The sequence below is a fragment of the Triticum dicoccoides genome, chromosome 7A, assembly GCF_002162155.2.
Source record: "Triticum dicoccoides isolate Atlit2015 ecotype Zavitan chromosome 7A, WEW_v2.0, whole genome shotgun sequence".
Classification (NCBI taxonomy): domain Eukaryota; kingdom Viridiplantae; phylum Streptophyta; class Magnoliopsida; order Poales; family Poaceae; genus Triticum; species Triticum dicoccoides.
Window position 1 is genome coordinate 128,097,284 of NC_041392.1, and position 7,730 is coordinate 128,105,013.

At 49.4% G+C, this 7,730-nt stretch overlaps 1 pseudogene; it reads right to left on the bottom strand.

Moving 5' to 3' along the window:
• Positions 1-6,647: 6,647 nt before the first annotated feature.
• The window catches only part of LOC119333262, a 6,183-nt pseudogene continuing 5,100 nt past the window's right edge, over positions 6,648-7,730 (bottom strand).

Sequence of the window (7,730 nt, forward strand, 5' to 3'; positions counted from 1 at the left end):
CTTATTTAATTAATGCATCTATATACTTGGTAAAGGGTGGAAGGCTCGGCCTTATGCCTGGTGTTTTGTTCCACTCTTGCCGCCCTAGTTTCCGTCATATCGGTGTTATGTTCCCGGATATTGCGTTCCTTACGCGGTTGGGTTATAATGGGAACCCCTTGCCAGTTCGCCTTGAATAAAACTCCTCCAGCAAGGCCCAACCTTGGTTTTACCATTCGCCACCTAGCCTTTTTCCCTCGGGAGTCGCGCATTCTGAGGGTCATCTTTATTTTAACCCCCCACCCCGGGGCCAGTGCTTGTCTAAGTGTTGGTCCGAACTAGAGTCCTTTGCAGCGCCACCTCGGGGAAACTTGAGGGATGGTTTTAGTTCTACGGAGCACTCATCCGGTGTTGCCCTGAGAACGAGATAGGTGCAGATCCTATCAGGATGTTGGCGCATCGGGCGGTCTTGCTGGTCTTGTTTTACCTGTCGAAATGTCTTGTAACCGGGATTCCAAGCCTGATCGGGTCTTCCCGCTAGAAGGAATATCCTTCGTTGACCGTGAGAGCTTGTAATGGGCTAAGTTGGGACACCCCTGCAGGGATATGATCTTTCGAAAGCCATGCCCGCGGTTATGGGCAGATGGGAATTTGTTAATGTCCGGTTGTAGAAAACCTGAAGTTGACCTTAATTAAAATACATCAACCGCGTGTGTAACCGTGATGGTCTCTTCTCGGCGGAGTCCGGGAAGTGAACACGGTGTTGGAGTTATGCTTGACGTAGGTTGTTATAGGATCATTTCTTGATCATACTTTTATCGACCGTGCTTTTCCTTCTCTTCTCGCTCTCATTTGCGTATGTTAACCACCATATATGCTAGCCGCTTGTGCAGCTCCACCTCATACCTTTTACCTTACCCATAAGCTTAAATAGTATTGATCGCGAGGGTGTGAGATTGCTGAGTCCCTGTGACTCACAGATACTTCCAAAACCAGCTTGCAGGTGCCGTTGAACCGTGCAGATGACGCAACCAAGCACAAGGAGGAGCTCGATGAAGATCTTGCCCTTTGTGTTGTTTCGTTCTAGTTGATCAGTAGTGGAGCCCAGTTGGGGTCGATCGGGGATCTGTGTAGCATTTGGGGTAGTCTTCTTTTATTTTGGCTCCGTAGTCGGGCCCTGATTGTATTTGGATGATGTAATGCTTTATTCATGTATTTGTGTGAAGTGGCAATTGTAAGCCAACTATGTATCTTTTCCCTTATTTTATTACATGGGTTGTTTGCGAAGATTACCTCACTTGCGACATTGCTTTCAATGCGGTTATGCCTCTAAGTCGTGCTTCGGCACGTGGGAGATATAGCCGCATAGAGGGCGTTACATCTGCGCCTGTGTGACACTATTGGCAGATCCGGCGGTGACGCTCGCGCTCACTCCGGTGGAAGGGGGGAAGCCAACAACTTTGGGTGTGGAGGCTTCACATCTGGGCCCGCCTCACACGATTGACACACGCCGGCAACCTGGGAATGAACCTCGCCGGGAAGCTAGCTCACAGCGCGGCTAATCCCGCTAGCTGCTTGGTCTAAGAATATCGGTGGAAGCACGAGAATGAGAATTAGAGATGGAGCGAGAGAAAGGAGATGGATGCAGATGCTTCTCGGTGGACACAGAGTCATAGACGAATGGATAAGGATAAGCTGGCTAGCAGTGGAGGTACACGTTGATGGCCTGATGGGTGTTACGTGCCGGTCAGTAGGCCCCAAGCCCCCAACATTGTTTTGTCCCGGTTATAGTATTTCTTTTTCTAATTTTTGCGAGGGGGTTATAGTATTTTTTGCGCTTGGGCCAACATGTAATCTTCCAAATCAAACAAACCTTCCATTAAAAAACTACATGATCAAAATCATTAGAATTCAAATCTTTTGATAATTTGATAAAATATTTTAAATGAATTATTAAACTCTCGAAGAGTATGTAAGGGCATCTTCAACACCGAGCCTCGAAACGACCACAACCGTCCAGACCTCATGGTCCAGACGTGTTGTGCCATCCAATGCGGGTCTATATCGGTCTGTCGACCGGCCCGGACTTACTTTCTTCCGCAATCCGAAAACAAATTGGGGGCTTTGCGGGCATCCAAACCGCTGTCACGCTTGATTCTATCTGCCATGGCCCACCCAAAAAACCCTCCTTTGCCCATGTCCCTCCCATCCGAAGTGGCCAGCGCCGCTCCAAAGCATCGATCTTGCATTCATGCCGGCTCAGAGCGATGTGACCTCTCAATGGCCCTTTGGCATTGAAGCGGCGCCGGACGAGAATGCAGCCCATGCCGTTTCCCGGTGCACACTGCAACTCCATGTTCAAATGATAACTCATCATTCCTCCTCCCTACATTAAACATGCGCGGTTGCCGAAGAATCTTCTCCGGCACCACATAGGGTGCCGGAACCAGCAGCTTCACCAAGTGAGCGTCCGCTGGGCCTTCGGGCAAAGGAGTCGGACAGTTGATCTGTCCGGACGTCACCTGCCAATCCTGTCAAAGGTAAGGAAGCTTAGATCCCACATGGAGTCAAACTATGAAAAACTGATACCCTGTGAAAGGAAAAAAAACAGCCTACCGCAAGAGCGTGACGCTGCGCGCTGAATCCGCGATCCTCGGTAGCGGATGCAGGAGCCTCAGCGCCCTTGAAAAGCACCTTCCAGGCATCTTCGTACATCGCGTCGAAGAGCCTGCTCAGGGTTTGGTGCCGCACCGGGTCGAACTCCCACAGGTTGAAAGCCCGTCGTTGACATGGGAGGATCAAGTGGATGAGCATAGCCTGGACTACGTTGACAAGTTTGAGCTTCTTGTCCACCAGGGTTTGGACGCATGTTTGGAGTCCGGTCAGCTCTCCTTTTTTACCCCATGACAGGACCGTCTCCTTCCAGGAGGTGAGCCACGTAGGGGGTCCAGATCGAAACTCGGGGGTGCGACCCATTCGGCGTCGCGCGGCTCGGTGATGTAAAACCACCCTGATTGCCACCCCTTCAGGGTCTCCACAAAGGAGCCCTCGAGCCATAGGACGTTGGCCATCTTGCCCACCATGGCGCCTCCGCACTCCGCCTGGTTGCCGCGCACCACCTTCGGCTTGATATTGAAAGTCTTGAGCCATAGGCCGAAATGGGGGCGGATGCGGAGGAAAGCCTCGCACACGATGATAAACGCCGAGATGTTGAGGACAAAGTTCAGGGCCAGATCGTGGAAATCCAGGCCATAGTAGAACATGAGCCCCCGGACAAATGGGTGGAGAGGGAAGCCCAGTCCACGGAGGAAATGGGGGAGAAACACCACCCTCTCATGGGGCCTAGGGGTGGGGATGAGCTGCCCCTTTTCGGGAAGCCGGTACGCGATGTCGTTAGACAGGTATCCGGCCTTCCTCAGCTTTTTGATGTGTCCCTCCGGGACGGAGGAGACCATCCACTTGCCTCCCGCTCTAGACATGGCTGGAGAAGGTTGAGGTGGGGAGTACGGACTTGGGCGCAGGAGCTCGAGTGCGCAAAAATGGATAGGCAAAGGAGGAAGAAGGCGTAGGTGAAAAGATGGATCCTTATCCCCTTATATGGGTGGATGTGACTACGCGTCCCCACCAGCCTGGTAAAACTAGCTTATCTCCCAAGCGCCGTAATCAATGGCGCGGTTGGGTTACCCACACCCGTATTGATGAGAATCCCGGAATAAGGGGACACGATCTCTGCTTTAACAAGACGTGCCAAGGAAACTGCCTCGCATAACGCGCTGAGATGGGACAGTAAAACAGTTCGAATAAATGCTTGCCCGTGGTGTGATGTCACACTACGGAATATGTCAGCAAATTAGATTTGTGTAAATATTATTCTCTCTGTGGCAATATGTGGAAACTTATTTTGCAGAGCCGGACACTATCTTTGTGTTCAAAATCTTCTATGAAGTACTTGGAGGAGGAACCCGCCTTGCAATGCCGAAGACAATCTGCGCGCCGGACTCGTTGTCATTGAAGTCTGGTTCAGGGGCTACTGAGGGAGTCCTGGATTAGGGGGTGTCCGGATAGCCGGACTATACTTTCGGCCGGACACCTGGACTATGAAGATACAAGATTGAAGACTTCGTCCCGTGTCCGGAAGGGACTTTCCTTGGCGTGGAAGGCAAGATTGGCGATACGGATATGCAGATCTCCTGCCATTGTAACCGACTCTATGTAACCCTAACCCTGTCCGGTGTCTATATAAACCGGAGGGTTTTAGTCCGTAGGACAACGTACACATCAACAATCATACCATAGGCTAGCTTCTAGGGTTTAGCCTCCTCGATCTCGTGGTAGATCTACTCTTGTACTACCCATATCATCAATATTAATCAAGCAGGACGTAGGGTTTTACCTCCATCGAGAGGGCCCGAACCTGGGTAAAACTTCGTGTCCCTTGCCTCCTGTTACCATCGGGCCTAGACGCACTGTTCGGGACCCCCTACCCGAGATCCGCCGGTTTTGACACCGACAGGATCCTTAGGGCAGGCTTTGTTGAGGTCTTTGAAATTGACGCATAGGCGCCAGGATTCGTCCTTCTTTGGTACCATTACCAGGTTTGCCAGCCAGTCCGGATGTTTAATTTCTCTAATGAATTCGACCTCAATGAGTTTGGCCAGCTCCTCCCCCATGGCTTGTCGCTTGGGTTCGGAAAAGCGCCGCAGTGTTTGCTTAACCGGTTTAAACCCCTTTAATATATTGAGGCTATGTTCGGCCAGCTTGCGTGGGATCCCTGGAATGTCCGAAGGGTGCCAGGAAAATATGTCCCAGTTTTCGCGCAGGAATTCTCGTAGTGCGGCATCAACTGTTGGGTTCAGTTGAGCTCCGATGGATGTTGTCTTATTGGGGTCCGTTGGGTGGACCTGGAATTTGACTATTTCCTCTGCCGGTTTGAAAGAGGTGGATTTAGGGCGTTTGTCGAGGATCACGTTGTCCCTGTCCACTGTGGAGCGTAGTGCGGTTAATTCTTCGGCCGCGAGAGCTTCGGATAGCGCCTCTAGGGCTAAGGATGCGGGTTTTTTCAGCGCGGAGTGCTATGTACGGATCACTGATGAGAGTGATTATACCATTTGGTCCGGGCATTTTGAGCTTCATATATCCGTAGTGAGGTATAGCTTGGAAGCATGTAAAAGCATCCCGCCCCAACAAGGTGTGATATCCGCTGCTGAAAGAGGCCATCTGGAAGGTTATTTTTTCGGACCGATAGTTCTCTGGTGATCCGAATACCACGTCAAGTGTGATTTTGCCCGCGCACCGCGCCTCCCGACTAGGAATAATTCCCCGGAAGGTTGTGTTACTTTGTTTGATGCGACCCCTATCTATTTCCATTTTATGGAGTGTGTCCTTATAAATGAGATTTAATCCGCTGCCGCCGTCCATGAGGACCTTGGTGAGTCGGAACCCATCCACGATGGGGCCGAGGACTAACGCGACTGGTGCTCGTGTTGTTCTGTACTTTGGTTCATCACCGGCGTTGAATGTTATAACCGTGTCGTTCCATGGGTTTATTACAGCAATTTGGTGAGAGTGAAGAGTGATTGAATGCAGTGTCCACACTGGGGTTTTCTGGAAGGAGGAGAAACCGAACGGGCGGTTGCCTATCGATCGAACGAGCACTTGTTTTTTTAGGGGTAAAAAAAGCGCTTAGTTGGGTTTGAGAATGAGCAGAGCGAACACGCTGGCTCAGTTGACGAACAAGCCCAGTAAACGGAAACGAGTGAACACGCCGGCCCGGACCAACATCTTCATCCTGAGCGCTGGAAAAAAATGACAGCGGTTAACACCGCTACCCGCTGGCTCGTGATCAGCCACATCAAAACGAGGTCATTTTTTTACTTCGTGTTTTTGCCACTATCGAAATTTCGGTTCGGTGTGAAATATCACAACACGTAAAGTGGTGGTTTTCGGCTAATCATGGCACGAATGTGGTGGTTATGTGGATTTAACTCGAAAAACATAGGCTGATATTGAGGGGGTGTTGATGTTTCTAGAGAGAGGGACAACATGGATTTAAAATGCAATGCTATTATATGGCAATTTATATCATGTGCCGAAAAAGCAAGAGATAACAATATTCCTCTTGTACTTTTTAGGAAAAGACAAGAAAATTTGTCATTTTTTTAGGTTCCTAATATACAGTGTCCCACGCATCATCTCTTTTGTTCAAATAGAACATCCTGTTGCCTACGCGTTTGCACCGAGTATGAATAGACCTTCTGCCGCGACTCTCGGCGGAGAAGAGGTCAATTTAATACTTAGAATTATACCGATAAATCAAAGACATGCTAAAATGGTTGGATTGTCTGGTTAGAAAAAGCAAATGATAAGTGTCAAACATGTGGCACGAAGTAACACATGCCTGACGTTTTTACAACTCAAATTCCCATCCGAAAAAAAACTGCAAAAAAAGAACTCACCGTCCAAACAGAAAGTTGTCATGCTTCACAATTATAATTGCCATCCTCCGGTAACTAAAGTTGTCATCAAGAAACATCAGGATGGAATTGCTTCATGCCACACATATGACACTTATCAGGGTCATATTTTTATCTGTATTAAAGCCTGAAATAGCTCCCCCTGTTCCTTGCCGAAGTCAGTACTCATTACTCAGACAGTTAACCTCAAAACCATCAAGAGACACCAGTTTCTTTTCTGCCAACTGTAAAATCTATATCTGGCTGGCGCCATAGCCTGACCAGGAGAGAAGTTTTCCTGTAATTATTGTCACTTTCTTCTACTCCAAACTGGTACGCAAATTCATACTCTACAAAAACAAAAAAAAACATGTTGACATTCATAATCCAAAGTGAGCCATCTTCTGAACAAAATGGGAGAATTGATTATAACCCACCCCCCACGGCTCATGTGCCTTGGATCTTAAGCCCCTTTCTTCGTCTCCCTTCCTTCTAACCCCCTCAGTTTTGTTTCGTTGTTGCTAATTCCCCCTTTGGCATAGTTATCTCTTCATTAAGCTAATATAAATCCAATATATTAGTCTAATTATGTTCTGAAATGACCACTCGATCTGCCCTCGTATGTTTTCTTCAAGTCGCAAGACAGAGAAGTCGCTCGTTCGTTTATGTTTCTGCTCGTCCAGTCAGTCGCGAGACAGAGATGGCTCGCTCGGCCATGTTCGGCGTCACACTGGACTAGGTGCCAGGGAAAACGGAGGAGGAAGGGAGATAGTAGAGTTGGGTGCGCGCGTGCTCACTCCGGTTCGTTCGGTAGCGGCGGACGACTAGGAGACGCGGGGTCGACCCGTAGGCGGGCGGGCGGGGCCATGGATTGGGGCCAGGAGCGCGCCCGGCAGCCGGTTGGAGTAGAGATTGGTGGTGACCGGCGGAGCTGAGGCTTGGTGGCGGCCGGCTGAGCTGAGGTCTGCGTCGATCTGGAGCTGGGTAGAAACTGAAGAGCAGTTCTGTCTAATTAGGTGCCCTTTGGTTGGTTATATATTGACAAATATGTTAAGGCCTTGTACAATGGGAGATGCTTAGAGGGGTGCTTAGAAAAATAAACCGAGATTTTCTGAAGCACTGGTGCCTATTTCTACAAAAGAGACGCTTAGGTAAGCGTCTACCCTATACAAATAAGCACCGGTGCTGAAGGAAAGTCTGGTTTATTTGTGTAAGCACCTCCCATTGTACAAGGCCTAAGGATGCCAAAGAGGGGAATTAGCAACAACAAAACCGAACTGGGGGGCTTAGAAGGAAGGG